The sequence below is a fragment of the Balaenoptera ricei genome, chromosome 4 (assembly GCF_028023285.1).
Source record: "Balaenoptera ricei isolate mBalRic1 chromosome 4, mBalRic1.hap2, whole genome shotgun sequence".
Lineage (NCBI taxonomy): Eukaryota > Metazoa > Chordata > Mammalia > Artiodactyla > Balaenopteridae > Balaenoptera > Balaenoptera ricei.
In genome coordinates, this window is record NC_082642.1 from 114,028,561 (window position 1) to 114,051,218 (window position 22,658).

Genomic DNA, 22,658 nt, shown 5'->3' on the forward strand with positions numbered 1-22,658 from the left:
GTCCTGGACTTTTGTTTGTTGGAAGATTTTTAATCACAGTTTCAATTTCATTACTTGTGATTTGTCTGTTCATATTTTCTATTTCTTCCTGGTTCAGTCTTGGAAGGTTATACCTTTCTAAGAATTTGTCCATTTCTTCCAGGTTGTCCATTTTATTGGCATAGAGTTGCCTGTAGTAGTCTCTTAGGATGCTTTGTATTTCCGCATGTCTGTTGTAACTTCTCCTTTTTCATTTCTAATTTTATTGATTTGAGTCCTCTCCCTCTTTTTCTTGATGAGTCTGGCTAATGGCTTATCAATTTTGGTTATCTTCTCAAAGAACCAGCTTTTAGTTTTATTGATCTTTGCTATTGTTTTCTTTGTTTCATTTATTTCTGCTCTGATCTTTATGATTTCTTTCCTTCTGCTAACTTTGGGTTTTGTTTGTTCTTCTTTCTCTAGTTCCTTTAGGTTTAAGGTTAGATTGTTTATTTGAGATTTTTCTTGTTTCTTGAGGCAGGCTTGTATTGCTATAAACTTCCCTCTTAAAACTGCTTTTGCTGCATCCCATATGTTTTGGATCATCGTGTTTTCATTGTCATTTGTCTCGAGGTATTTTTTAATTTTCTCTTTGATTTCTTCAGTGATCTCTTGGTTATTTAGTAACGTACTGTTTAGCCTCCATGTGTTTGTGTTTTTATACGTTTTTTCCCCTGTAATTGATTTCTAATATCATAGTGTTGTGGTCAGAAAAGATGCTTGATATGATTTCAGTTTTCTTAAATTTACTGAGGCTTGATCTGTGACCCAAGATGTGATCTATCCTGGAGAATGTTCTGTGAGCACTTGAGAAGAAAGTGTAATCTGCTGTTTTTGGATGGAATATCCTATAAATATCAATTAAATCTATCTTGTCTATTGTGTCATTTAAAGCTTGTGTTTCCTTATTAATTTTCTGTGTGGATGATCTGTCCATTGGTGTTAAGTGAGGTGTTAAAGTCCCCCACTATTATTGTGTTACTGTCAATTTCCTCTTTTATAGCTGTTAGCAGTTGCCTTATGTATTGAGGTGCTCCTATGTTGGGTGCATATATATTTATAATTGTTATATCTTCTTCTTGGATTGATCCCTTGATCATTATGTAGTGTCCTTCTTTGTCTCTTTTAACATTCTTTATTTTAAGTGTATTTTATTTGATATGAGTATTGCTACTCCAGCTTTCTTTTGATTTCCATTTGCATGGAATATCTCTTTCCATCCCCTCACTTTCAGTCTGTATGTGGGACACAATTTTCATACAACTCCAATCTAGACAAAAGGATGTAAAGACATCTGTACCTCAAATGACTCTCAAAACCTCTACACCAAAAACACTACTCACACCTTAGAACCTTGCCAGTTACCTGATTTCTCAGTCCATGACAGATCTAAAAGCACAAACCAGATATAGGGTGCAAGGCAGAAGCAGGTGAGAGGAGCAAATAAATGACTAGTTATAATATGATACAGAGGAGGCAGAAAACAAAATTAAAAAAATATTATTTAATACTTCAAAGCTGTTCATATAACTAACATTGAATTTCAAGTGCTTTTTTTTGCAATGAAAAAAATCACATCTACAGGAGACCATGGTCTATGTAACATCATGGCTCTCAGCCCGTGGTGGTGGTGCCTGTGCCACATCTATGTCTTCTATTTAACAGCTTCAAAGTCGACCCTAGTCTTATGCACAGTCACACATATCTCACAGGAATAAATAATGACTTTGTGAATAAATTTCATCTCATGGGGTGGAGAATCATTCTTTCAGATTGACTTATTCAGAGGTTCCCTCATGATTGCTTCATAATATCATCTAAGGCAGGGGGCAGCAAAATATGGCTGTTTTGGTAAATAAAGTTTTACTGAAACACAGCCATGGCCACTCATTTGTACATTGTTCTATGGCTGTTTTCTGGCAAGACAGAACTGAGTAGTTGTGGCAGAAACTGTATGGTCTGCAAAGCCTAAAATATTTACTACTTGGTACTTTATAGAAAAAGTTTGCTGGCCGCTGGTCTAAGGGCACCTGTTGGACCAATTAGTGACTGAACGTCGTCAGGAAAGAGATGTCATGCAGCCAAGCTCAACATGGTGGGGTGTGTCTGTGGTGGGGGAAGTGGTCAGGAGGAAACAGTGCCACATAAGTACTGGCTTCATTGCTCTTTCCCATCTTTCTCCATTTTATATCCAACAGCTTTGTAAACACATGAACTCTGCTAGGTTAAGTCTATGTGAATTTTGCCAGAAGGACTCGCTCAAAATCTGGTCATTTGATGATGAAACAAACTCATTCACTCATTCATTCATTCAATAGACTGAGTACATACTATGTGCAAAGTACCAGGGACGTAATGGTGAGTAAACAGACTATGTCTGTACTCATGGAACTCACAGTCCAGTGGGGGAGGCTGAAATTCTCTAGAGAATATAAATGTATATAAAATTGCTACTGTAATTGGTGTAAGAAAGAGGTCATGGTGACACTAAAGTGTCTAACAGGGTCATGACCTAGTCAAAAAGGTCAGGGAGGGTTTCCTCAGGAAGCGCTGAAGGTTGAGGGCTGAATGGGAGGAGTTAACTGGGGGAAGAACAGAGGGAAGGTGGCTAAGCAGAGCACAATGCAGGCCTGGAGGTGGGAGAGAGAATGGTGAGTGTGAACTACTAAGAGGAGGCCAGCATATCCTATTCGGAGCAGAAAAAGTGAAGAAGGGAGGAGTATAAGGTGAAACTGTGGGCCAGATCAAGCTGGGCCTTGGAAGTCCTATTAACGAGTTTTGAGCTATTCCAAGGGCAGAGTTAAACCTAGCAATCCCTGGGTGACAGGGATTTCTTTCTCCCATGGGCCACTACTCTCTTCCTGACCAGTTAGTATTTTTCTCCTTTCCTTTCCCCTCTCCTTCTCTCACCTTTCTCCTTTCCTTTCTTTCTTTTTAAAATCCTGAGCCAAAAAACACTCTATTTTGAATATTCACTTAAGTCTTTATCATATTCAATGAGAAAAAAAAAAAGGCGGGGGAGGAACAAGATAATAAAGAATTTACTTGTACATCTTAAACTAATACAATACTATATATCAACTATACCTCAAAAAAACTGGGAAAAAAATAAGTTGAAAAGCAAAAACAAAAACAAGAATTTACTAAGCAGCTTTTTGTGAATATATTAAACATATAAAGGGAATTATGTGGGCTTACTCCATCCCTCTTTCTGTCTGGCGAGTGAGTGGGTATTCACACAGCCATGGACTGTTTCCTGCTGGGAACAGCAAAATTTTTAACTTCAATTATACTATTTGATGAATAGTACTTTGTAGCTGAAAGGCAAGGAAAGGCACCAGGGGAGACTCCTGAAAATAGGAGGTAATACAGAGAAGTAAAAAATATCCCAGAAACAAGACATGTGAACCATGGCTCAGCCACTTAATAATAACTGTGTGATCTTGGGCAAGTTACTTAACTTTTCTGACTTCTGGATTCCCCATGTGTAAATATGAGACAAATCAGGTGTCCATCACAGAGTTGTTACAAGGATTAAATAAGATAATGTAAAGGTTTCTAACACCTAGCAGGAGATCAGATATCATTTTCTTCCTTTCTTAATAGTAAAATCTATTTCTATTTCTGATATATATTATGGGAGAGAGAAAACAGGGTAAGTGGTAATAGAAGATATAAATAAGGAAGTAAAGGTGGAAAAAGCCTTATCTGTAGTTGTAGTACGTGGCTTCCTTGTTGGTTTATAGTGCTTTGTAAACTTTACCGACTTTTGTTCTTTAATGTAGTAACTCAAAATGACTAACACCTTAAAATGACCTTATCCCCAATCCTCCTAAGCAGGTAAAAAAAAAACAGAAAAAATACATGAAGTCAAAGGTAGAGAAGTACCTTTGACTATGGAATTAAAAGTTATTATGGATAATATATAATGACATATTTGAGAATATTTATAAATTAAAAAACAGCAACAACAAAACTCAGTCTGACACCTACTGCTCTTCTCAACATGTGTCCATATGCTGCACACCCGGCTGCTAAGAACATCATTGGTAATCACTGTGATTGGATTTAAGGTAGAGATTAGCAATATCAAAGGAAATAATTATTTCTACATATGAAATCAGTCTTACTCTGATTCTCAAAACTCAGAAGAACTAAAAAGCAAAAATTATGCTTTAGACATAGAATGGCTTAAAGAACCACTACAAATGTCTTATTGTGCAACTCTAACCATCTTTTAAGTGTTATACTTTTTGATTAGGAAATGCTAATGTAAGCACCATGCAGTTCTTTGTACCTTTTAGGGAAACATTAAGTACTGTGAAATGTAGCCAAGTTAGTGCTCTGAGAAGCAGCCCAATTGCTACTGGATTGTTTGTTTTTCATTCTTCCAACTAATTAAGGGCACAGAGAGTGCAGTGGCCTATTAAAGATGGTATTATAGGTGGAAGCATGGACAGTCATGGATTTCTGGCTTCCCCAAATGAAGACTTGAACCGTGCTGTACAGCTGAGCATTTAGATAAAGCTGAAGGGCAAAAACCTAAAGCATATTTAAATATTTAAGCAAGAAGCTAGTTGTCAATTATGGAAGGTTTTATTTAAAGTTATCTTATTAAAAACAAATGAACTGAATAGTACTTATATGTCAAAATAGAATTTGGGGAAACAGCCTAAGGTTTCTTTGTAGGCTTAGCCTCAGCATTTTTAGAACCAGAAGCTTACAAAGGCAAAATTTTCTTTAATTATACCCTTAATGATAAATCACTCTGGCCACTTGCTCAGTGCTGGGGAGACTTTTCCTTGCTTTCACGTTTAGGAAATCTTCCTTCCAACTCCTTGAAATTTACTCATAATTTATATTATCAGGTGGCGTTCAGCTAATAGCAGTGTCATGGGAAATAAAATGGCACAAGAATTCTGGACACATCTTGAAAGAATTGGCTACGTTTTTTAAGACCACAGAGTTACGAAAAATGAACGCTCATAGAGTGGATGAGTGCTTGTCAGAGAGGCTGTACAGCTAGGGTGCCCTCTCCCCAGTGCCTGTTGGGGAAGAGCTGGGCAAACCCATCTCCAAGCTCTTCCCACTCTAATGATGTTTTACGATTCTGAGACTCTTTTCTAGACCAATCTGGTCCTTCTCTGCACGTCCTAAGCCATGTAACAATTTAATTTTTGGTGCATTGCTTGGTAACCATGTTTTATGCACAAGTATCGTCTTTTGGTAACAAAGGAGTATTAAAATGAGGACACACTCACTCCAAAAATCAGAAAAAGAATGCTTCTGTTTTAAAAGGAAAAAATATTTCTTATCTTACCACCACCAGTGTCTAATTAGCTTTGCTTCTACTTTTGTGTGAAATATACGCCCCAAGTCTTACTCTCATCTTTTGAATTCAAGTCTACATAATGCAGTAAACTGTAAATAAAATAGCAGCCTTTTCCATGGAGCGAAAACATTTGCAAAAGTAAACATCCTTCCACTGTTAAAGATGAATTACTTGGATACATATTCCAATTCTTATTTCATTTCCAAACTCTCAACTTTCAGGGTCTGAAAAGGTGGTACAATGGTCTACTCTAACAGTATCTAATGACTTCTATATATTTTTTTACCTTCTTAAAAATATTCAAACATTTTTCATATTTTTAATTTGGTAAAGGGGAAAGAATTTAGAGGGGAGATAGAATAACAATTATGAGTTGTGATTAAATCCCACAGAGGCCAAAATCATGACTTTAAAACACAAACAGATATTTTTCTGAGCCAAAGACAGTTCTCATGGATTCCAGCCAGTTTCAAAAAGTCCAGACAGTGGTCAAGGATTCTTGTTAGCTCTGGATCCACAGGGTACATGCCTCTAAAGTGTAAGATGGGGAGGAGGAAAGGAAGGACTCAAACGAGGATGGTAAACTAAATATCCAGCAATAGGAGAATGGTTATTAATAATGGCGCCTTCATATAATGAAATTCTATGCAACCATTAACAACTGTGGTATGGAAAAATGACAACAAATAACATTCCCCAAACAACATGCACATTATAATAGAGAAGAGAAGAAAGTGTGGAAGACACTACACAAAAAGATGAAGAACATGGTTGGATTAAGGATGAATTTTTTTATTCTTTATGATTGTTCCCCATTTTCAGCGCTTAACATATGCTGCTTTTTAATTAGGACTTTTTTTTTTCTTATTAAGAAAAGGGAAATGTTGACAGAAAACGAGGAAGGAAGAAAAACAATACAACACTCACAGCAGAAGGCAGGCATTTGTTAGCGCCTGTGCAATGAACGTGCTACACAATTTGGTGTTTTATATTATACAGTCAGCAAACTTGTATTTTAAAAACTATAGCCAACATGCTGGAAGAAGCAGTCTGTAGTAAAGGCAAAAATAAGAGTACTCTGGATCCAGGCTTCAGCATGTAGCCACCACCAAGTTAAACTGCAATAATTTCTCACCTGAAAGTAATTACAGCGTATGGTAACTTGTACTGAAGAGAGTAGGGTGGATGCATGGAGTCTCTTATGACACTACTAACAACACCACCACCAAAAAGCATCCTTTATAGTTTTTAACATCAACAGTTTGAAAGACCAAATGTCTTCAGCCCACTCCTCAGCTGCAAACGCAAACAGGGAGTTCTGATCCAGACATGAAACCATGTAGATCAGGAAACAGCACTAAAAGGTTCAATAACAAGAAAACAGGAGCCTCCTGTTTAGTTACAAAAAAGAAGTTCAGACACTTTTTACTCATCCTTTCCAGGGTAACTCTTTTTCTGTAACAAAAAAGTTTCCTAATTCCCCACTGATAGTAGTTGTAGCTTTTCCTATCCATGGACTGAAAAAAGATATAGCCACAAAAGCCTACAACAAATTCAGAAAACATTTAAATGGCTTGCATGCTATCAATCACAACAGTCTCCATTCTGGAGACACATCACGCTCAGTTTCTCACAATGTTTTTGGAAGATGACTGGGAGGTCCCTAGGACAACTATGAAAGTTCCTAGGGGTTCCAGGTTCACAGGTTGAGAACCACTACCACAAAGTATATATTACATAAGGGACCAAGGCCATAATCTCAAGAACTTTATCTTTCTGATAGTTATCACTAGAAATACAGCTATTAACCATCTTCATGCACACATTCACAAAAGAAATACAGAATTTCACAGTGAGGTGCTAAGTACAGGAAATGAAAACAGCCGTGAATGAGTCACTCGCTGTGGGCCCCGAAGTGTGTATGGCACGTCTGAGCTCAAGGGGCTCTTCTGTTGGCTCTGTGACAGAGGTTTAGCAAAGGAGGTAGGGACTGAGAACCCTGACAGGGGGTTTCTTTTCTAAAAAGTAGAGGGTAAAGTTGCCTTCTTTTTCCTTATAAAGCCTTCCTATGTCAACAGGCTACCCGCCTCCAACCCCCCCAGCAAAAACAGGGGCGGCCCCTAAATGCCAAAAGAATAATTGTCTGGGCTTTGCATGCTGAAATTGACTTGGCAAGCTTTCCATCTTGCAAAGAACACAAAGAGCTTAGTTTAGTCTGTGTGTAAATGCTTTACAATCATTACCAAAATATCCAAAGCAACATGCTCAAGGGGGTGTAATGATTCTTTGTCTCTCCCCCAACCCCCCCCTTAATTGTAAGCTCTGACATCCATTTATTTACTTATAGCTCCTAGCAGAAGCCACCTTCCTTGGTCAACATGCACTCTTGGCTGCCATAGGTGCTTTCGAACAAACGGTATATATGGAACCACACACAGTGGGTAGAACCCCCAAGCTCAGTCTATCCCAGTCCCATGTACTCTGGAGTGTCCAGATCTATTCAATAGGACTGGGAAGGGGTCTCCCCTAATTAAAAAGCACTGGAAATGCACACCTTCGTAAAGATTAATGGGGCTAGGGGCTTGGGAAAGGGCATGGTGGACCCTTCTTAGGGGACACAAGTAGAGCCCTGATACCAGTTAGAAGAACCCTGGTAATTGGTTTGACCCAAACTCATAGGATCTAGCCCGGGCCACACTATCTAGGCCAAGTGTTCACCCTGCTGCATGTGGTTTTCTAGATGCTTTTGGATGCTCCTTGATGCTTTCTGACTTAAGCAGACCTCCTGCTGTATAACTCCCCTGCTACCACCCAGAATGAACTGAATAATGGAGAACAGTGAAGGAGCATGAACTTGATTCACACTGTGCCCTAATCTGAGATTTGACCAAGCCTAGGTATTTTTTCTTACTCCCTGGTGTTCTCTATGTTCTCTTCTCTCACTACTTCATGATGCAGGTCTTTGGTGAAAGGGCTCTGGCCTTCTTTGATTTTGCCAGTGTAGTCAAAGCTATACGATGATTGCTGCAGAGCATTCTCTCCCACCTTTAAACAGATCATTATTCCGAACGAGAAAGAACTCAGGCAGTAGAACATAAGCTTGCGAAGACTGGGTGGGTTCTAAAGGCAGCTGGAGTTCCCGCTCTGCCATAGTGTTCTGTGGCTTGGGGCAGACTGACTTTACCTCTTTCAATTTAACTTTCCAATAAAGCATAGGTTAGTAGTAGTATTTGCCTGATATATTGTTTTCAGTATCAAAGGGAACGGTATATTTAAAATGTTTTGGTAGAGTACCTGGCCAGGAAGACAGTAACTTTCATGTTGCTGTGGTATTAGAGAAGATTTTTAAAGTCCTGGTTGGTGAAAGAGGCACACCAGTAAGAGCTTGGGTGAGCCTAGCCCTTTGAATCAGAGCCTTCGTCCTCTTGTTTAGAACAGTTATGGCCCGTTTAGACCGAGAAGCCAGTCACTTCATGTTAAGTCCCTCCCTATCACCTCTCTGCTAAATAACAGGCACCAGGTTCCTGGCCAAATTCCAATTTCTTCAGCTTGCCAATCTCCATCTTGGCAAGGAACAAAATAACACACACTCTGAAAATACAAGTTTAGCACTGACTAAAAGAACTCCCCTTGCCTTCAGTGATGTAAGGCTGAGTAATATATTCTCCTCATGATGCTAATAGGCAAAAATCCATTATTTATTTTCCTATCTCACTTGATGTCCCAAGAGGGAAGGTATGTTTGATGAACGAAGAGATAAAATTGTATCATTATGTCTCCACCAAGATAAGTTACGTGTTCCTGTCATATGTCAGGCACTGGGCACAGCATTTTATACGTATGATCTCAAATCCTCCCAACAACCCTGCAAAGACACTGAGTCCCGAAGAAGTGAAGTAACTTGCCCCAAATTGGACAGCGTGTAGGGATGGAGATAGGACTGTAACTTGGCTGGCCAGCTCCAGAGCCTGCGCTCTTTCCCCTGCCATATACCATGCTCTCTCATACAAAAACCAATCTCATTATTTTAAGGTCACAATTGGTTCTTTGACCAAAAACAGTATTAGCTGACCCAAATCCTGACTTGATTCACTAGCTTTAGTTCCAAGGAACTTTTCCCTGTTGTCAGAAGTCAAATTCACCTTCAATGAACCAGACTTTGCCATGGCTGAGGGATATTCCAAAAACAAAAAATTCCAAAAGTAGAGTGCCAAAACTGTTCTGAGCAGCGGCAATGTTGTTAAAATGAAGTTACAGCAGCTCTCTGCCCCTTGAAATCATTTTCTCTCTTGGCTCTTTTTTTTTTTTAAATAAATTTATTTATTTAATTTATTTATTTTTGGCTGTGTTGGGTCTTCGTCGCTGTATGCGGGCTTTCTCTAGTTGCGGCGAGCAGGGGCTACTCTTCGTTGTGGTGCACGGGTCTCTCATTGTGCTGGCTTTTCTTGTTGCAGAGCATGGACTCTAGGCACACGGGTTCAGCAGTTGTGGCTTGCGGGCTCTAGAGTGCAGGCTCAGTAGTTTTGGTGCACAGGCTTAGTTGATCTGTGGCATGTGGAATCTTCCTGGACCAGGGCTCAAACCCGTGTCCCCTGCATCGGCAGGCGGATTCTTACCCACTGCGTCACCAGGGAAGCCCCTCTCTCGGCTCTTGAGACACAGCTCAGTTTTCTGCTTTTCTGTCTCTGCCGGACACCCAAAGGTTAGTGTCTTCTGTCTCTTTTCTCTACCTCACTCCTTTTGCACCTTTTGTCCCCCCTTTAAAGAAAACAACTTCTTAAAATGTTTATGTATCCAACACTATGTCTCTGGTGATTTCTATTTAAATCTTTTATCATGAATATTTCCAAATATATAGAAATTAAAAAGAATATAACAAAGACCATGTACTCACCCACCTTTCAACAACCCTTAATAATTTGCCGTACTTATTTCTCCTCTACCCTCTGCCTTCATTTTTTCGGAAATATTTAAAAGTAAAGCCCAGGACATCATGTCATTTCACACTAAGATACTCCATTATGTATCTAGAAAAATAAAAAGGAAAGGACATTCTCTCACGTAAATACGATGTCATTAACACAATGACAAAATTAACAATAACTTTTTACTATCATCTAATACATAGCATACACGTTCAAATTTTGCTGGTGGTCTTCTCCTTTACTTCAGCCATAAGGAACAACTCGATATTTGCCACATGCTGTTTTTCATCCACCTTCAACCTGTACATATGAGCCGGATACTCTTAACCTCCATGGCCCAACTTACATCTGAGGTGCTTTCACTAAGTCCCTTTGGCACAGTTAGACATTTCCTCTCAAACGCTCCCAAAACACTTTGTACATAGGACATTATTTATAGTATTTATTGGTATTTTGTATTTAGTCTTGAACCTATATTTCTACCACACTAAACTGTGAATTCCTCAATGTCTCAGTTTTTTTCATCTGTTAAATAAGGAGAATAATACCAACTCTATGTGTCTGAACTTTTTAGAAAAAGATATAAAGAATAGAAAGCATAAATCATATTATCAGGCAGATAACTGGAGCTTTCCTTCTTTTCCCCTAGTAAGTGTAAATGCATCAGACTAGACTCAAATAGCTGGGAGGCCAGGAAGGAATCGTTCCCCAGTACAGGAAGATAGATTGAATAAGGGAAGATGTGGGAAAGGAGAAGCAAAATGGCTGCAAGGTCAAGTACTGCCCTGGGACTTTACCAGTTGCAACATTTTTTCTGTAACACACAATCTCTCTATTCCAGTCACAGGTCCTTAGATAAAAGACGAGAAAGGAAAGCTGTCATTTGGAAGTTATAGATGGTAATTCTTGATCTCTGAATCTCCTGTTCACCTCTGAGCTCTTTATTATGCTAGGTTGGTCTAGCCAAGAGGAGGCCTGAAGGCACTCAGGGTGACTTATCAATTAATGGGTGAAGAAGTGGTTGAGAAAGCCAACAAAAATTTGTGGGAGACTTCAGGTTCTCGAAAGATGCATTTTTCAAAAAATTTATTTTTGGCTGCCTTGGGTCTTCGCTGCTGCATGCGGGCTTTCTCTAGTTGTGGCGAGCAGGGGCTACTCTTCGTTGGGGTGCGCGGGCTTCTCATTGCGGTGGCTTCTCTTGTTGTGGAGCACGGGTTTAGTTGCTCCATGGCATGTGGGATCTTCCCGGACCAGGGCTCAAACCCATGTCCCCTGCATTGGCAGGCGGATTCTTAACCACTCTAAAGATGCATTTTTATCTTTTAAGATTCACATCTTTCTAGGGCTGGAAGAAGTAGGGGTTGGCCTATGAACATGTAGTGTTGCTATGGAAACAGCAACAGAGCTGTAGGCAAGAGATGTGGGTTCTGGTGCTGGCTCTGGGCATGACCACGGGCACATCAGTTAACTTCAACAGGCCTCAGTTGCAGAATAAGGGGATTGGAGGAAACTGGTTCCAAGAGCCAAAGAGACAAAAATTCAAAGAGAATAGAAAGGTTAAGTGACTGGCTCAATATCACCGTGCTTGTAAGAAAAAACAGAGAGCAGAGTTGGAAGAAATATGAAAAGTGATGTAGTTCGAAAACTGTTAAAAGAATCATATGATTTTCAAGAGCTCTGTCCTAGTGCTAGGACTGTGGCATTTTAAAATGCATTTAAAGCTAACTTGGACTATATGAAAATAATTTTCTTCTTCGGTTTTATTCCACAAAGATCTGGAAAACATTCCCAGCCCTGTGTCAACCTTAAATGAGAAAAGAATCTTTAAAGAGCCACTGATTTGTAATGGAAAACTCAGATAAATCAACTATTTATACTCTGAGATTTTTATATTTCTTTTTGTCCTTTCTTCAGAACACACAGCTAAGAAAAGCCATGATGTAAGTCTGTACTATTAGACCCCATTGGCAGGCTGTTTATTCTGTATCTACAGCCTAGCAGCTTCTCTGACTATAGCACTTCATGGACAAGCAACCAAAGAACACATTCAAGCTTAAAAAAAGTGCAAGTGTTGATTAATCTAGCATGAGCCTGGAGAGAAAGGGGTGTCAGAACGCCTAAGTTTTCATTTCTGGTCCAAGGTTTATTAGTCAAAGTTATTTAAGCTTTCTGAAGCTCGAATTCCTCATCTTGAAAAACAGGGTGAATAATTACCTATTTACTGATATAACAATCAATGTACACATGAAAGGTATTACAAGCACTTACCTGATAAGCGAAACTGGAATAAGTCTTCATTAAATGCCTACTATCAAATGTCTTGATCTATACTTAACATTCCAACTGAGATCCCATATCAGAAGACTTACTGAGCTCTTCCTTAAGTATATACTCTTACCATTTCACTGCTTTAGTTGTGTTTAATATCTGGGAAATCACGCCCAACTCCATGCATTTCTTTAAGAAACACCTGGCCTAATGAAGAGTAGGTCTAAAGGGGTATAATCAAAATGTGTGCATGAGATGGGGTGTTGGGTGAGGGTGACTAGACCACATAGTATGAAGAGTGGTGGTTAAAGAAACTGAGTATTACATCTGGAAAAAAGAATAGAGCCCTTCCCACTGAAGGACCACAGTGTGACAAGAGAGGTAGTCTTGCTTGACTTAGCTCTGGAGGCAGAAGAAGGATAAATGAATAAAGATCCTGGGAGCTGGATTTCAGCTCATAAGGAAGCACTTTCAGACACTTAGAGCTGTATAACAATGGAGTAGATGGGCACAGAAAATACTTAGTGCCTGGTACTATGGGGGATAGATGAGATGACTACACTGCCTTCTGAACCTCATACTTGATTTGAAAGAAACCCTGACTTTCTATCAGGACTCAGAATTCTTTTTTTTTTTTTTTTTTTTTTTTAATTTATAGAGAGAATGTTTTGCTTATCTCTTTTAAATTTTTGTTTACTTATTTATTTATTTATGGCTGTGTTGGGTCTTCGTTTCTGTGCGAGGGCTTTCTCCAGGTGTGGCAAGTGGGGGCCACTCTTCATCGCAGTGCGCGGGCCTCTCACTATTGCGGCCTCTCTTGTTGCGGAAGACAGGCTCCAGACGCGCAGGCTCAGTAATTGTGGCTCACGGGCCCAGCTGCTCCGCGGCATGTGGGATCTTCCGGGACCAGGGCTCGAACCCGTGTCCCCTGCATTGGCAGGCGGATTCTTAACCACTGCGCCACCAGGGAAGCCCCCAGGACTCAGAATTCTTAAGAATACGGACCTGAATCACAGATCCCCAAGTTCTGTTCCCCTCTCTGAAGCCCTATCCATGCTCTCCCGACAAGTAAAAACACCAGTAAGGGTATGTTTCAATGATTTTTACTGAAAATGGAAGAAAAAGATAGAGGGTGCCATTGCTAAATTAGGTTATCTGGTTTTCAATGTGTCTTTTTTTAGCCATCAGATAGCTTTACTGCAGCTGGCTGAATTTAGTGTCTTCAAATGTGGGTGACTAGGGCAATAAAAGGAAACGAACTTTTTATTTTTTCATTTTAAGAGAAACCAAATAAAATATTCAACAGGATTTTTTTCCCTAATGTGGCCATGCAAGCACAACATGGCTGATTTGCAACTGAGCACTATTAACATCTATTTATAGCAAGTATTTTCATAGACGAATCACATTTACTATGAGACAGTTAATATTAAGGGCTCAACCAGCTCTGCTGAGCACCCTATAACCTTACTACATCTCTTTCCATTCCCCTTCCAGGGAACTAAGTTATAGCTTTATGGTTCCAAGTGGAAATGTAAAGCTAGCCGGCAGCCTGCTCTCTAAATTCAGCAAGTGCGGGATGTTAAGCACGTTCAAACTTAAGGCACTGAATCACTTCCAAGTTTGTCCCTTGGTGAAGAGCATCCTACAGTTAGCACAGACTCACTCTGCATTATGCAGCCATCTTGCCATCAAAACAATTCATCCCTCAAATTTCCTACCAAACCAGTTTAAATGAGACCACTTTATAAAATGTCACATTCATAAAAACAGAACTAATGACTGTTCAAGGTGCTGTCAAATAAAAAGGAGGAGTGCAGCGGATGTTCACCTCATTTTATGCATGTGAGAGTGTACTCAGGTAGGTGGGGGTAAGAGAGAGCGAAAAGTCAGGGTATATATAAAAGTTTTCAAAATTCAGTGACATTAACAAGAATTTTCTAGTTAATCTTGGGGATCCAGTGTCTCTTCTCCACACACGTGTGTGCATGCATGTGTGCACGCGCATGCGCGCACGCGCGCGCGCACACACACACACACACACACACTGAACTTTGTGTAGGTACCAGCACTACCCTGATTTTGATATTAATTTCCCTGTCTTTGATGTCTCCTACGAGAGTCTCCACGCTTAGCTTACCTTTACCAAGCCCTTTCCTACAATCTTTACTACAGGCTAAAAGTCTTTAAGATTAAATAATATACACAAAGCACTTAAAACAGTGTTGGGCATGTAGTAAGAGGTCCATACACATTAGCTACTTCTGTACACTCCAGCTACTTCTATTAGATTCTCAGTACCATTTTTCTGAATTTCTAGCCAGTGGTTCACAGATGAATCATTTTTACCATGAGGCAGCTCCTACTTACAGCCAGTCAGCTCTGTTGAGGATTGCATGATTCAGTCTTTCAAATGAATCCCTGATGAGGTACAACTCTGTTGAACACTGAGGAGACAGACATGAACAACAGGGGCCCTAAGCTCACAGAGCATGAACAATAAACCCATTACCAGGTACCATTATCTCCATTTTACATTTGAAGGCTCACAGAGGTGGAGTAGGTTGTCCAAGGCCACAGAGCTAACATATTGGAGCAGCAATTAAAGTCCAGATCCATCTGATCCCACAATCTCACGGTCTTTCTGTTATGCTATACCTCCTGCCTACCCCCAAGATGCCAGCAAAGTGGCTGAGAAAAGCCACTTTGTGGCTTTTGAAGTTTAAGAATAACAATGTATTCAGTTAAGTTTCTGCACATAAATAATGCGTGAAAACAAAACATCTTTACTGAATGGACCAATTGCTGAAAGGGCCAGGGAGCCGTGACTTAATATTATTCAGATTTTTGTGTAATTCTGGGTAGCCAGAATTAACTGTACCCATATCAACAAAAGGGACATTAGTCCAGATACAAAAATAAGCTTGCACAAATTGGCTAATATGATAACTGACATAGTAGGTACTTCATAAATGTTTGTTGAATAACTTAATGTTGAACCAGGATTTTTTCCTTTACTATGTATGCCTTCTTATAAAACCCTAGGTGGATACAGCATAGTGATTTGCTGGACTCTGGAACCAGACTGCCCAAGTTAGGACTTGGCTCTGCCACTTTCTAGCAGTACGACATTTGGCAAGTTACTTAACAGCTACAAGCCTCAGTTTCCTCTTTTGCAAAATGGAGATAAACAACAGTTTTTTTTTAAAAATTTTATTTATTTATGGCTGTGTTGGGTCTTCGTTTCTGTGTGAGGGCTTTCTCCAGTTGCGGCAAGCGGGGGCCACTCTTCATCGCAGTGCGCGGGCCTCTCACTATCGCGGCCTCTCTTGTTGCGGAGCACAGGCTCCAGACGCGCAGGCTCAGTAATTGTGGCTCATGGGCCCAGTTGCTCCGCGGCATGTGGGATCTTCCCAGACCAGGGATCGAACCCGTGTCCCCTGCATTGGCAGGCAGATTCTCAACCACTGTGCCACCAGGGAAGCCCCAACAACAGTTTTTAAGAAGACTAAATGAGTTAATTAAAAGAAAGCATTTAGAACAGACTTGTATTTGTAAGTACTGAACTTAATGTAAGCTACCATTATTATTACTTTCTTCTTTAAATTGGAGTAGTTTTGATTGGTTACCTCAACATCATAGTAAATGATCAAGACCAAAACCAGTTTCTTTCACTGAGCCTTTCTGAAGTTCTTTTATACAAGGAAAATATCCTCTTTCCACCATTCAAACATGAAAATAAACAGGTACACAGAGACTAAATTATGTTTACCACTCAATTATATAGAATAAACAGTTTTTGCTATCTAAAGATTAATAAAGAATGATTAAGAAAATTCAACTTTTATAGTAAAGAGCTGGCTAGGGGCATGTATATTGGGGGGAGGTGGTAGGTAGAATAGGCCTCAATTGACATTTGGTCATTTTCTGTAACTAAATTAAGTAAATAATTGCAAATTCTCTACTAGTCCTTCTTCTGTATGAACACATCCTTACCAAGATACACCACGATTTTAACCAGCTTGAGCCAAAGAAAAACTGACCAAGGCCACCACATAGGAAAATAAAGTAGAATCCGCTTCTCAGGGCCAACTACACTGTATTTGTATCCATAGAAACAAGACAACAGAGAAGCAGAGAATTCTAAAGCGGGAAGTCCCGGGACCTCAGAGATCATCTAGTCTCAGGCGTAAATCCTGCAGTCAGGGGGACCCACTGGGGAGTAAGGAACAAGGTAGAGGTCAAGGCAAAGAACCCCTGGTCCTTGTTTCATCCTGAATGACCTCATGGGGCCAACCTAGACTAATATCCTCATTTTACAAGTGACAACCAGAGCTTTGCTAATTAAAAGCAGAGTTGAGATCAGAAGCCATGTTTCCTGATTCCAAGTCTATCGCTCTCTTACAGTCCTCAAGGCTGCCATTCTATGGCTCTGAGAGTCACAGATAATCAACGCATTAGGCTGTGTTAAATTTGACAACTAAGCAGGTTTTCTCCCTGCAAAACCATCAGGCATTATGTCACTACCGACACTTTATGAAAAGAGTAAGGCATCATTATTTGGTATAAGCAAAAGCAACTTTCCATTCTGTTGGGTTTTTTTTTCTTTGTAACCTGAAAATCCCAAACCACTGTTGCCATTCCAAAATTTTTCTTTTCCTCAGTATGCAAGGCCAAGCACAGATGCATTAAAAATTTGCCAAGAGAAACAATGAAGTCACTGATAATACAAAGCATGAGAGTATCATGAAATTCATGTCTTTGTTTTCTTCCACTCGATACTTAATTACTTCTCATTACTGATCATTTTGTGGTTGTTGGCAGAAGGGCAAGGAAACTCCACCATTGTAAACATGACGAGACACACACTCCTCAGTAGACCAGAAGTCTGCACACGATGCGTCTGTTCACAAACCCAATGTGAGAGCCAGCAAGAATGTTGATGCTATTTTCCCTAGCCCTCAAAGAAGACTGGTGGTTTCAGAAAAACTCTAATCAATTTAAAAAGAATAAACATGGTATAAAAATGTTTCAGGTCATTCCTTTTTTATCACTTATAAATATCATCATTGGCAAATGATCTGTGCTCTCCTGGCAGATTTCACTCAACTCACTTTAAGAATGAGGTGAGAGGGAATATAGCCAATATTTTATAATAACTATAAATGGACTATAACCTTTAAAAATTATGAATCACTATATTGTACACCTGTAACATATAATATTGTACATCAACTTTAACTCAATTAAAAAAAAAAAAAGAATGAGGTGAGGGAAGATAGAACATATACAGAGATCCATTCAGTTTTCTGTAGCAGTTCAGAGCTGCCTTAAACTCAAAGAGCACTACTTATGAGCAATGCTTAGCAAGCTACCCTGCTGAATAGAAACTTACATTATCTTGGAATTCTGGAAGGCATACCTTGGATAAGATTAATGGTGGTAGAGGAATCTTTATTGATTAGTAGCAGAATACAAGTTGATTCTTATCAGTAGGCTATTGTTCCACATATGAATATGTGGGTAAGAGGAAAGCACAGGAATGCATCACAGAAATCATAAAAATAACCTTACGCTTCCAGGAAACTAAAAGAAGTAAAGAACCAAATATATTTTACCCCTCTTTTAAACTAGATTTTTATTTGATTTTCACAGAAGTCTGAATCTGTAAGTGTGACAGACCTAGAGTTTTTCAAAGATGGCTGCAGTTAACTCTTCCCCATCCTCTGCAATGTGACTCTGCAGCTCCTTCCATCAAGAGGCGAATCTATTTCCCCACTTTCTGAATTTGGGCTAGCCTTGTGTCGTTCTTTCACCAATAAAAATAAGGCCTTGGAGTCTCACACTCTTGAGATGCTGACCTGAGACCGCCATAAGGGGAAGCCTGGTCTAGCCTACCAGAGGTTGAAAGCCCATGGGGAGCAGAGAAGAGATGATCCAGCTGAGATCTAGCCCAACTAGCTGACAGTCAGATATGGGAGTGAGCCCATCTTAGACCATTCACACCCAGCTGAGCTGCAAGATGACTGAAAATGCAGAGTGACCCAAACAATTTTGAGCCACTGTTATTTAGCAATGTTATCTAAGTTGTGGGATAGGCCACAAAATAGAAAGAGCAAACCATTCACTCTGTTGAACAGCCATTAGGTATGAAGCATCAGGTCAGAAACCCCATGAGACATATGAATGGAGACTATTAATATTTGGTGGAAGACATGGATGGCCCTGCCCTTCATGTGAGAACATATCTGTAAATAAAGTGGTATTTAATATTTATCTGTTTTAAACATATCTGGTCTACATTAACAACCTTCCATTACTCCTATAGGCCAGAGCAATGATCTTCCTGAGGTGTTTAAGACAATCCAGTGGGGTGGGAGAAAAATAATTAGATATCTTATTTTTTTATTAATATTTTTCCTTTTTGAATATGTTTTCATAAGGTACATAGCATATATTAATATGCTAGTATAGGAATATTGTTTATAAATACATAAATACACACATAATGGGGTTTTCCACAGTCATAAATCTTATATATCCTCAACCTTCTATCCCTACATAAAAATATACTCCTTCTATGTCTTTGCTTTTCTCAAATAAATAAATCCTTCCTTGGCTACGTAGGGGAGAGTCAGTGACAACTACTGCCACAGACCACTGTTCATCTGTACTGTAATTATTGATAAGTAATCTCTTCAGCAAGGCTATAAGCATTTTTCACACATGGTGTCTGTATCCATTTCAGACAGGGTGTCTATAGCCATCTGTCTTTGGCAGTACAGTATGATAGCATGACACATGATTTTTAAGAGCACAGGTTCTGGAGCCAGGTTGCCTGGATTCACATCCCAGTTCTGCCTCTTATTAGCTGTGTAACCTTCATGTGTGCTTCCATTTCTTTGCTGTAGATGGAGATAATAATATTTCCTACCTCATAGGGTTGTTATAAGAATTGAATGAGTTAATAAATGTAAAATGCTTAGAAGAATGCCTGGCATGTAGTAACTGCTCAGTAAGTATTAGCTGTCATCATCATTACCACCACCATCACCACCATCACTGTCTATCTCCAGCGTCTAATAGAGTAAATAAATGTGTGATGGAGGGAAGTAAGAAAGAACATGAGTTGTAGAGAAAACACATTATGTGACTTGTTAAAATTTTGAAAGTGAAGTTTTAAATTTCTCCAGATGGACACTGTAACTTCAAGGCAGGGTGTCCCACTAGTATCACTTGATAGTTGGTTTGTTACTGACAAATAAAATATGTAAGTAATAAACACGTAAGGCAATAAACACCTTCAAGTTCTGCTTTTACATCCTGATTGTTATGATGAGGCTATTGAAAATTCTCAGTTGAAAATTATTGCTGGGATTATTTCCTTAAGCATTGTCTTTTAACTGTGATCTCTCCTCTGGTGAAAATCAAAAGTCACAGGTCCATATGTAGTCCATATGTAGCATTTAGATTTCTGTGGATTTCCTATAAGATGCAGACCCACAAACCCATGTCTTTTAAATATACTATTGATAATCTGTGCTAAAAGAAAGGCACAGTGGCAAGAATCGTTATACATCCTAGGAGAAAGGGGGCCACAGAGATCACCTCCTCACCCCCCTCACTTCACAATTCAGGGCACTGTCCTCAGAGAGGGTCAGTGTCTTAACTAATCCCATAGCTGATTTGTGACAGAATTCTTTTCACGTGACTTCTGTCTAGTTCAGTGCACTTTTCATGATCCCAGATTTACGAACTATTTCCATAAACCTTACATTTGAAAATGTATCACTTGTATTAAGGGAAGTAAGGAAGTCACACCATAAATAACCAATTTAGTGCACGACACACAGTGGGTCTTCAATAAATGCTTGTTGAAGGGTGGGTGGAGAGATGAATGGAGGCTTAGCTGGTTGGCTGTGAAGTCCTCAAGGTTCCTAAACTGTTCTACACTCAGGTTTCTCAAGTGGTGCCAGCAAGCTGGGAGTGATAAGAGTCACTTCTTAAACAGAGTACCCAAGAAAGACACAAAGCCATTCTTTCAATCTTCTTTTCTTTCCCCCTTTATTCACGGCTCACAACTCATTAGATGAAAGAGGTAATCAAATAAACTTGCTTCAATTCTTGAAATTTTTTTTTAACTATAAAGGTAATAGAGAAATGCTATAAAATTGGGGGGAATAAAAATAAAGTTAATAATAATGTTAATAATAAAAGCTAATGTTTGAGTGACAATTTTGTATGAGGTATGTTGCAAACATTTGACATGTGTTGACTCAGTTAATCCTCACACCAACTTTAGGTTATAAATATACTACTACTATCATCCTCATTTTACAGATGAGAAAGGCACAGAGGTATTAAGTAACTTGTCCAGAGTTTTATAGCCAATAAGTAATGGAGTAGAGATTTGAACTCAGGCAGAGTGGTTCCAGAGTCCATGGTCTTAGCCATTCTTTTATACTGCCACTGTTCAAATTCTGCTTTCCAATGCAAATTATAAAGAAAAGAACTGACTTAAAAATTGATAAACTTGACTAAATTAAAACATAAAACTTCTATACCACAAAAGACATAAAGTGAAAATGTAAGCTACAGACCAGAAAAGATAACATCAAAACATATAATCAACAAAACAGTAATTTATAGAGTATGTAACAAATTCCTACAAATTCATAAGAAAAAGACAAATAGTACAAAAGAAAAATGGGCAAAGACTATGAACAAGCAATTTATGAAGAAATTCAAAGGGCCTCTAAACACATAAAAGGATGCCTGCTCTCATTAATTATAGAATGCAAATTAAAAAGTCAGATACCATTTCACTTACCATATTGGTAAAAATTATAAATTCCCTAATAGCAAGCGTTGATGAAGATACAGAGCAATGAGAACTCTTACACTCTGCTATAAATTGGTACTCCATTTAGGAGAGCCAAAATCCCATTCCTATGCTGTAAAGAATACTACCTGAAGAAATGGATGTTCACAGGAAAAAAAAAATGTACAAGAATGTTCACAGCTGCATTTTTTCTAATACTAAAAAAAGTAAACTATTTAAACATCCATCAACAGTAAAATGGATAAGTAAATGGTGGCCTATTCATATAATGCAATACTATATAGCAGTTAAATATGTAAAATAAGTAAAATGGAGCAAGAAAGAAACTCCAAAATATAGGATGAAAAAACATTTTCAGAATGATACATTCAATATGCTGTATTTACATTAGATTTGAAAATCTGCAAAGCAATACTATATATTGCTCAGCAATATATACACATGCATTAAAAGTATAAAGTAAAGTATAAAACATGTGTGGGAATAATAAATACCAAATTCAAGATGGTTACTTCTGGGGTAGGGCGGGTATAGAGTGGGTTAAGGAAGAGGTACATAGGGGCTTCTACTATATCTATAATATCAATATATTACTTAAAAAACTGTTTTCTAATTTATATAGTACATTAGGATTTTACAAATCTGTGTGCTAGCATGTAGTGATTCATTATATTTCCATACTTTTCTGTATGCTTGACCTTTCCAGATTTTTTTTTTTTGGCCGCGCTGTGCGTGGCATGTGGGATCCTAGTTCCCAGACCAGGGATCGAATGCATGCCCCCTGCAGTAGAAGTGCAGGGTCCCAAGCGCTGGACCGTCAGGGAATTCCCTCCAGATTTTTAAAGAAATATTATTACAAATGAAAAGCAAGGTACCAATAATGATGAAAGGGACTTCCCTGGTGGTCCAGTGGTAAAGAATCCACCTTCCATTTCAGGGGACACGGGTTCCAACCCTGGTCGGGGAACTAAGATCCAACATACCACGGGGCAACTAAGCCCGAGTGCCGCCACTACAGAGCTCACGTGCCCTGGAGCCTGGATGCCACAACTAGAGAGAAGCCCGTGCCACAACGAAGAGCCCACACCACAACGAAGAGCCTGCACCGCAATGAAAGATCCCCACATGCCATAACTAAGACCTGACGCAGCCAAAAAAATATAGAAAATAAATAAATAAAATAAATAAATATTAAACAAAAATAATGATGAAAGTTTCATGATTTGTAGGAATGCGTAAAATTAACAATCTGCTTCAACATCACTGAAGCAGA

General features: G+C 39.0%; 2 protein-coding genes across 7 annotated transcripts in view; one reads left to right on the top strand and one right to left on the bottom strand.

Moving 5' to 3' along the window:
* Positions 1-22,658, bottom strand: part of CMSS1 (cms1 ribosomal small subunit homolog) — a 393,286-nt gene that overhangs the window by 241,433 nt on the left and 129,195 nt on the right. The window lies entirely within an intron of this gene.
* The window catches only part of FILIP1L (filamin A interacting protein 1 like), a 306,240-nt gene that overhangs the window by 160,935 nt on the left and 122,647 nt on the right, over positions 1-22,658 (top strand). The gene's annotated exons all lie outside the window — the stretch shown is intronic.